At 43.1% G+C, this 8,092-nt stretch overlaps 1 pseudogene; it reads left to right on the top strand.

Annotated features, from left to right (window-relative positions):
* Positions 1 to 3,472: 3,472 nt before the first annotated feature.
* Positions 3,473 to 4,307, top strand: LOC140629053 (large ribosomal subunit protein uL1 pseudogene; annotated as a pseudogene).
* Positions 4,308 to 8,092: the final 3,785 nt, after the last annotated feature.

Here is an 8,092-nt window from a genome sequence, read left to right as displayed (position 1 = left end):
AGAATATTTTTTTTGTTACAAGAGCAAAAGAAAAAGTGTAAGGTGGAGAGGGGAAAGGAAATGCAAAAGAGAATATTAAGGAGGCTCCATCCTCAACATGTAGCCCAACCTAGGATAATCTGATGACCTGAAGTCATGAACTGAGATGAAACCAGGAGGCACACATACCTAAATGAACCAACTTAATGTCCATGAAATAAGTTTTCTTGAATCAACTTAAGGGATAAATTTCCACATTACTTTCAATTGAGTCTTTTACTCATTGTATTTTGTTTTTCCCCAAGCATGAAGTCGTTTGGTCCAGGTTTGTATCCATGTAGATAACTTCCTTTCCACAGCATGAAGTTCCTACATGAACAAACAGTAGGTGTAGAAGAAGGTATGGGGGCAAAATGATTGAAAATATAAAGTATGTGACTGAAAGTTCTTTGAGCTTTAGGGGTGGAAGGTGAAAGTCCAAACACCCGTGGCAGAGTTAAAGAAACTGAGGGTCAGAGAGGGTCAGGAAGCCACTGGATATCAGAGGACACATGAGCAGTAAGAATGAAAATGAATTTTCCACCCAAAAATAACATTACCTGGAATCTGTCATTCCAATGAAGCGGTTGATCTTCCTGTTGGATCTTGGGAATAGGGGTCCTCCCTGGGGGAATGGGGACTTAAGAGCCTCCCAGTATCTCCTTGGGGCCACAGTGGAGACACTGCACTTAGAGGGTGACAGATACACAAGGCCCAAAGACTAAAACCTCACCCTGGAGCCACAGGTCTTATTCCTAGGCCCACAGGGAGACACAAGAAGGGACAGACATACTCACCTCCAGGTAAGGAGGATTGGACCCTCAAAGGCCACATGGGCTGCTAAGTCTCTATGTCCCTGTGTAGATGGCTGGAGCCGACCTGGTAGCCTGTGTGAGAAAGCCTGGTGAGCCTCTATGTGCTGCTTTGTGGAGTGGGTGAAGAAAGGCCATGCAGGTTCAACCTGCCCCTGGAAATCTTGTGCCATCCTGAAGCCAAGATACTCCTCCTGAAGGAAGGCATGGAAAGCTTTTGTCAACCAGTGGTGGTTTGGTTGGGTGGGTGACATGAGGCTTGACCCTCTGGAGCTTTGAGTCTTGTAAGGACTTCCAAGGCCTAGAGATGCTGGCATTTTCACCTCTTATCTTTTCCAGATTGAAGAAGGCCTATTGATTGAAGAAGGCCTATTGATTGAAGAAGGCCTATTGATTGATCTCCAGAAGCCTAAGAACTCACTGTATGTCCTTGCATTGTACCCTCTCACTGCATTCTTCCAAAAGCTTACTTGGGGCTGTAGACAAGGGCCTCCTGAGGCAGGGAGTATGAACTTCCTTTATCCAATATATTCTTGGTAAATTAGAGTCACCTTTCTGAGCCCAGGGTCCCTCTGCTGCTAAATGGGGACAATAGCACTTATTGGAGTTCTTAGGATTTAATGAGAAAACATGGCCCTGGGTAATGGCCTATAAATATTGCTTCCCCACCCCAAGTGCCTCCTCAGGCTTAGGAGGCCCCTATCTGATGTAACCAGAAGGCCAGCCCTGCTGGTTGTTTTGGGGCAGAGCAGCGAGAATAGCTCACACGTGGATCCAGCAAGATTCATCCTGTGAGAAATTGGACATGTCCCTGGCCTCCCTGAGGTAGAGCTTGTACATCTAGGAAAGTAGGAGCTTCACTGCCAAAACGGAGACAGCAGTGCTTGGTCTATTCATCCAGCACAAACTGTATGATCCAGCTTTCATTGTCTTCTCAACAATTTCAGGGGCACCAGTGCTATAGAAAGCCCTTGGTCCATGAACCATTGTGCAGAGAGGTGGAGTGACGTGTCCACAGGCACCAAGCAAGGAATAATGATGCTATCCTGAGCCTCACTCTCCTCTCTGTGTAGCTCCCTTTCATTGGATAACAGTTCTCACACTGGAGGTACTTCCTCTCCCACTCAAATTTCCCTACTTCCTTTCTAGGACCTGTGGAGTGGTGATACCTGGATGTGAGGCTACTGGCTCATCTCCTAAAGGCTCAGCACAGAGGCTGTGATAGGATCACAACTTCATTTGCACCTACTTGGAACTGCAATGGAGAAAAACCCCAGAGCCAGCCCACGTAGGGATGGAATTCTGGGAGTTGCTTCGACTCCCTGGGCCCAGAGCCCAACAGAAATGGATTTTTTGCCTTCAACAATCTAAGCACCTACTTTCTCCTGGCACAGAGCAATGCACTGGTGTCACATAGCAGGGGGAGATCTCATGTCAATTCACATAACCCATTATTATGGTGGACTTTCTACAAGAGCTTGCTATGTGGACTCTCCTTTAGGTCTCACCATACCAAGTGATAGGTGGTGTTATTCCCAATGACAGATCTGGAAAACAAGGTCCAGAGAAGGCAAGTGATTTGTCTGAATCCACACAGCCAGTTGCTGGTGGAGGTGAGAATCAGAATCCTTCCCTTTATGCGGACCAACTATTATGTGGCATTGAACTTCTAAAGACAGAAGATGCCTTCGGACTCCATGTATATCTGGCTTACTATTTATTTAAATGCCTCAGTTGTGTTTCTTGTTCACTAGGCTTTTCCTCATATAGGTTTCCAAAATGTTCATCCAAAAAATGTCCCATAATCCTGAGAAAACATACATGGTTGTGAACAAGGAAATACTCCACTGTTCTGTCTTCAAATGCTTTCTCTCTTCCATTCTCCATATTTTCTTCTTGGAGCAAACTTAGATCATTCGACCTCCTATTTTAGGCTTCATGTTATTTCCCTACTTTATTTATATATTCCATTACTTTGTAAAAAACACCTTATTGATTTATTCATGAGAGACACAGAGTGAGAGAGAGGCAAAGACACAGGCAGAGGGGGAAGCAGGCTCCATGCAGGGAGCTGGACATGGAACTCAATCCTGGTCTCCAGGATCACAGCCTGGGCTGAAGGAGGCGCTAAACAGCTGAGCCACCTGGTCTGCCCTACATATTCCATTTCTTTCTCTATCTGAGCTGTGTTAATATATCAGGTGTACCGTACATTTCTGTCTGTCATTTTCACCTATCCCTAATCTGATGTAACTGAATAAAGAAGTTATTATATTCTGTCTTTACTGTGAAACCTGGATGGCTCAGCAGTTGAGCCATAACTTCAGCACAGGACATGATTTCAAGCCTGGAGATTGAATCCTGAGCCAGGATCCCCACAATGATTGCCTTTTTTCCGATTTACTTATTTCACTCAGCAGAATACTCTCTAGATCCTTTCTTATCAAGCAAATGACAGGTATACTTTGTTTCCATGCATGAGAAATAATCAGTTGTTACTATGTGTATAATATACCACATCTTATTTATTCCTTCAACTGTTGAAGGACGTGATGGTTCCTTCTATGGTTTGGCTGTTATACACATTTGTGCTATAAAATAAACATTGGGTTCTCTTATCCGGTTACTGGGCATGACCAACCATGAGCAGCAAAGTCTCCCGTGTCATCCTGTATAAGGCTGTGTGGGAGGCCCTGCATGGGAACCAACACAGGTGCCAGAAGCTTCTGGAAACTGGAGCTGCAAATGAGACTGCGGAACTATGACCCTCAGAAGGACAAATGTTGGGCAGCCCCGGTGGTGCAGCGGTTTAGTGCCGCCTGCAGCCCAGGGCGTGATCCTGGAGACCCTGGATTGAGTCCCATGTCAGGTTCTCTGCCTGTAGCCTGCTTCTCCCTCTGCCTATGTCTCTGCCTCTCATTCTCTCTCTGTGTTTCTATGAATAAATAAAATCTTAAAAAAAAGAAGGACAATGTTTCTTGGACACCGTCAGGCTATATTCCACCCCCTACCCCAAGTTCTCTGTGTGTGTTTTGGGGGACTAGCAGCACTGTGATGAGGCCAAGGCAGTGGATATTCCCCACATGGACATTGAGGCACTGAAGAAACTCAAGAAGAATAAAAAACTAGTAAGAAGTTGGCCAAGAAGTATGATGCCTTATTGGCTTCAAATCTCTGATCAAGCAAATCCCACAAATCCTGGGTCCAGGCCCGAATAAAGCTGGCTAATTCCCTTCCTTCCTGACCCACAATGAGAGCATGGTGGCCAAAGTGGATGAAGTGAAGTCCACCATCAAATTCCAGATGAAGAATGTGCTATGTCTGGCAGTGGCTGTTGGCCACGTAGAGATGGTGAATGATGAGCTCTTGTAACACATCCAATTAACTGTCAATTTCCTGGTGTCTATGCTCAAGAATTGGCAGAATGTCCAGGCTTTGTACATCAAGAGCACCATGAGCAAACCCCAGCACCTTTAATAAGACCCTTTAATAATTCCTAGTGCTGCTGGTAAAAAGAAATAAAATAAAAATAAAATAATAAAATAATAAAATAAAATAAAATAAATAAAATATAAAATAAAATAAAATAATAAAATAAAAAAAATAAGAAAAGAAAAGAAAAGAAAAGAAAAAATAATAAAATAAAATAAAATAAAATAAAATAAAATAATAAATAAAATAAAATAAATAAAATAAACATTGGGAGGCAGGTGTCCTGTTATTTCACCATCTCTGTATATTTGGGACAAATACCCAACAGTGCAATTGCTGGGTCATAGATTAGCTCTATTTTTATCTTTCTGATAAAACTTCACTCTGTTTTCCAGTGTTGCACCTGCTGCATTCCCACCAAAAGTGCAAAAGTGGTCCCCTTTCTCCACATCCTCGTCAGCATTAGTTGTTTCCTGTCTTGTGAATGATAACATTCTCAGGGGTGAGAGATGGTATGTCATTGTGGTTTAGATGTATATGAACCTGATGGCAATGGTTGTGGAGCATTTAGTCATGTGCTTGTGAGCCAACAGTAAATCTTCTTCACTGAAATGTCTGTACATGTCTTCTGCCCGATTGCAGCCTTGCTGGATAAAGGCTTCTTGGCTGCATGTTTTTCTCATTTAATGCCCAAATATAACTCACAGGACCTTTCTAGAGGGCTAGAACCCGTTGAATAGGTGTGCTTTTAATCAACATTTCTCTCCATAGAAGTTCATAATCTCTTGTCTCCATCTTCTTTTAGGACAGTCTATTGATCCTTGAAATTACGGACTCCAATATTATATATTGAGGTGTTGATCACATTTGTGTGATTTGGGGGGGGATTCCTCTCTGTCTCTTGGATATGAATGCCTGTTCAGGAAAGATCTCAGCTATAATTCATTCCAATGATTTGTGTTCTTCAGTCTCTCACTTGATAACTTCTGGAATCCCAGTAAGACGAATATTATTCTTCCTCAAAATATCACTTGTATCCTGATATCTGCCCTTGAGATTTCTGAATTGTCTCTCTCTTTCTTCCAGTTTCCTTCCTTTCCATGAACTCATCTTCCACATCACTCACTTTCTCTGTCACCTCTTTATCCCTAAGTGGTGGCATCCAGTTTAAATTGAACATCATGGAGATCCCTGGGTGGCGCAGCGGTTTGGCGCCTGCCTTTGGCCCAGGGCGCGATCCTGGAGACCCGGGATCGAATCCCACGTCGGGCTCCAGGTGCATGGAGCCTGCTTCTCCCTCTGCCTGTGTCTCTGCCTCTCTCTCTCTCTCTCTCTCTCTCTGTGTGTGACTATCATAAATAAATAAAAATTTATAAAAAAAAATAAATTGAACATCATGGAATGACTTTTATTTCAGCCTGATTTTCCCAATTCTGCAGTATGGAAATCGCTGTAGTCCTCTTGCTTTCTTCAAGAGCCACCATTAGATTTACATTGTGTCCCTGAATTTTACCTCAAACATGCTACTGAAATAGATATTCTTTAGGATTGTAGGAGAGACTATTATTTCTGGTTTTCCGTTGTTGTCAATTCACCTTCTCCTCTTTTTGTATAGGGCAGAATTGCTTTATGAGTGAGCAGAGTCAAAAATATCAACCAGGACCTAACTAAAATTCACCCAGATAATTCCAAAGATGTCTAGGACTGGAAAATAATGGAAAAAGAGAAACAAACCTAGAAAAAAACAGAAGGACAACAAAAGGGAAAAACAAATTTAGAAGATAGTATAACTTGAAAAGGCGAGGAGGCTGTAGTGCACGGGAAAGAATACGATCTCACAGATTGGACCCAGAGGTTGATCTTTTCCATTCTGAGTGTATGTTGTTCTGTATTATAATAGGTGCTAACGCCAAATTTATATAAACCACCAAAACGTAGATAGAGACACAACAACAATCACAAAGGCACAACCAAGATAAAAGAGAGGGGCAGAATCAAAAGGAAGAGATAATATAATCCTGTAGAATAACAAACGCAGGGCTCCACATGGCTCTGACTGTATTTTGGTCAGTATTTTAGAAGGTGCTCACTTCCACAATTATGAAATGAAACAAGACACCCACCCAAAAGCGATAACTCATATATGTAAGAAGTCCCATTAGATATATTGACAGGATTTGGAAAATGAAGAATATATCTAAGACAGGTAAGTATAGAAATATGAAAATCAAAAAAGGAAAAAACCTCAAAGTTGTTATCATGTTGTAGGCAAGGCAGGAAATTAGAAACAATATTGGAAACTTTTAATTCGACAGGTAATCAAAGTATAAGGAAAAATCTTTGAGCTCTACACTATTTAGGCTCATCCCAGGTGTATAGAAGTGCTGCTCAGTAAAATTGCTGTTCCCGTGTTCTCCTAGCTGCCCATATTGGGAGGGGCCTGCTGCAGTGACTCTCATGTGCTTGTGCCTGGAGGGAGATGCCCAGTCCCTTGGCAGGTGGCAGGTTCCATATAAAGCACTTTGGCACATGACACCTTAGTTCCTGAGTGGCTGTGACTCTCACAGATGAAAGAAGAAAAGAAAAGAATGACTGTGGCGACATTTGCAACCCTCAAGCCAGGTGCTCTCCATGTGTTCCAAACTGTAGGCTCCAAGTGAAGACGATTTACACCTTCCTGAGGCCAGCGTGAGGCACTGGTGTTTCAAAGTGAAGTGTATCTAGCAACAGGAGAGCTTTTGCTGCCTTGAGCTGTTCCAGGTTCCACCTGTCCCAGAAGAAAGGGAGGATAGCTGACTTCTGTCTGGTCTGGTGCCCTGGCACAGCCCCCAACTCCTCAAGGACACAAAACCAACAAGGCCTTTTGTCCAGTCCCTGGGCTGGCTGGTGTCCTTAGGAGTAACCTGCACTATGATTGTTCTGTACTGAAATGTGGGCAATGTACAGACGCAAATACTCCCTTCCACTCTGCAGCCTTCCAAACCTAGGACACAGCCTCCAAATTAGTCACTCTCACATCCCATTATAATAAATGTTGTCAGGGAGCTGAGGATGCGCATACTTAAAATGAGACATCTTCATCACACTCTACCTCTTCCTTTCAGTAATTTCTTCGTTTGATCATCCCCCCAACCTGGAATGCCTTTAGCAGCCCAGAGGTCTCAGAGGTGCTCCGTGTTGCCCAAGTTCATTATCTACTTGAGGGGAAGGTTTGAGAATGAGGGAATTCAGAGCTTCATCTTACCTTGAGATCTGACCCACCACTCTGGATCCTTTAGCTCCTATTGATAATAATGAGCAAGGGATTGCATACTTAGGTATGTCCTTATTATTCAACCTTTTGTACACTTTTCCACTATGCCAGCTCCCTAGGCCTTGGACCCATCATTTCCAAATACCTTTACTTTACTTTTCATTTTAACTTTGGTTGTATGTAAATGAATGAGACACAGCTGCTTGTCAGCACCATCTAAGACCTTCAGACTACACAGGAATCAAAGGAATCTCCTATCCACAGTCTCATCACTTCTCCTCCCAATTCACATGCCTCAGTGAGCCAGTCCTTGAGCATCCTCGATTTTTGACATGAAGTATTTTGTTGTCTCCCCCCATTGTGGAATATTCCACTAGTTTCTGATGTTGAGCACTGTGTTAGCATGAGAACTCAGAGGATAAGGGAAGAGATTCCACAAGATGGTCCTTATAACAGGCACCAGATGCATTTTGGCGGTGCCTAGGCCACCCACACTCTCTAACATACTGGCTGTATATTCAGGGGTTCCCAGGGGCCATCAGTTTCAGTAATTTTCAGAATTAACTTATGAAACCAA

Source organism: Canis lupus, chromosome Y, assembly GCF_048164855.1.
Source record: "Canis lupus baileyi chromosome Y, mCanLup2.hap1, whole genome shotgun sequence".
NCBI classification, from domain to species: domain Eukaryota; kingdom Metazoa; phylum Chordata; class Mammalia; order Carnivora; family Canidae; genus Canis; species Canis lupus.
Note: the sequence above shows the minus strand (reverse complement) of the source record. Positions and strands in the feature narration are given on the sequence as shown.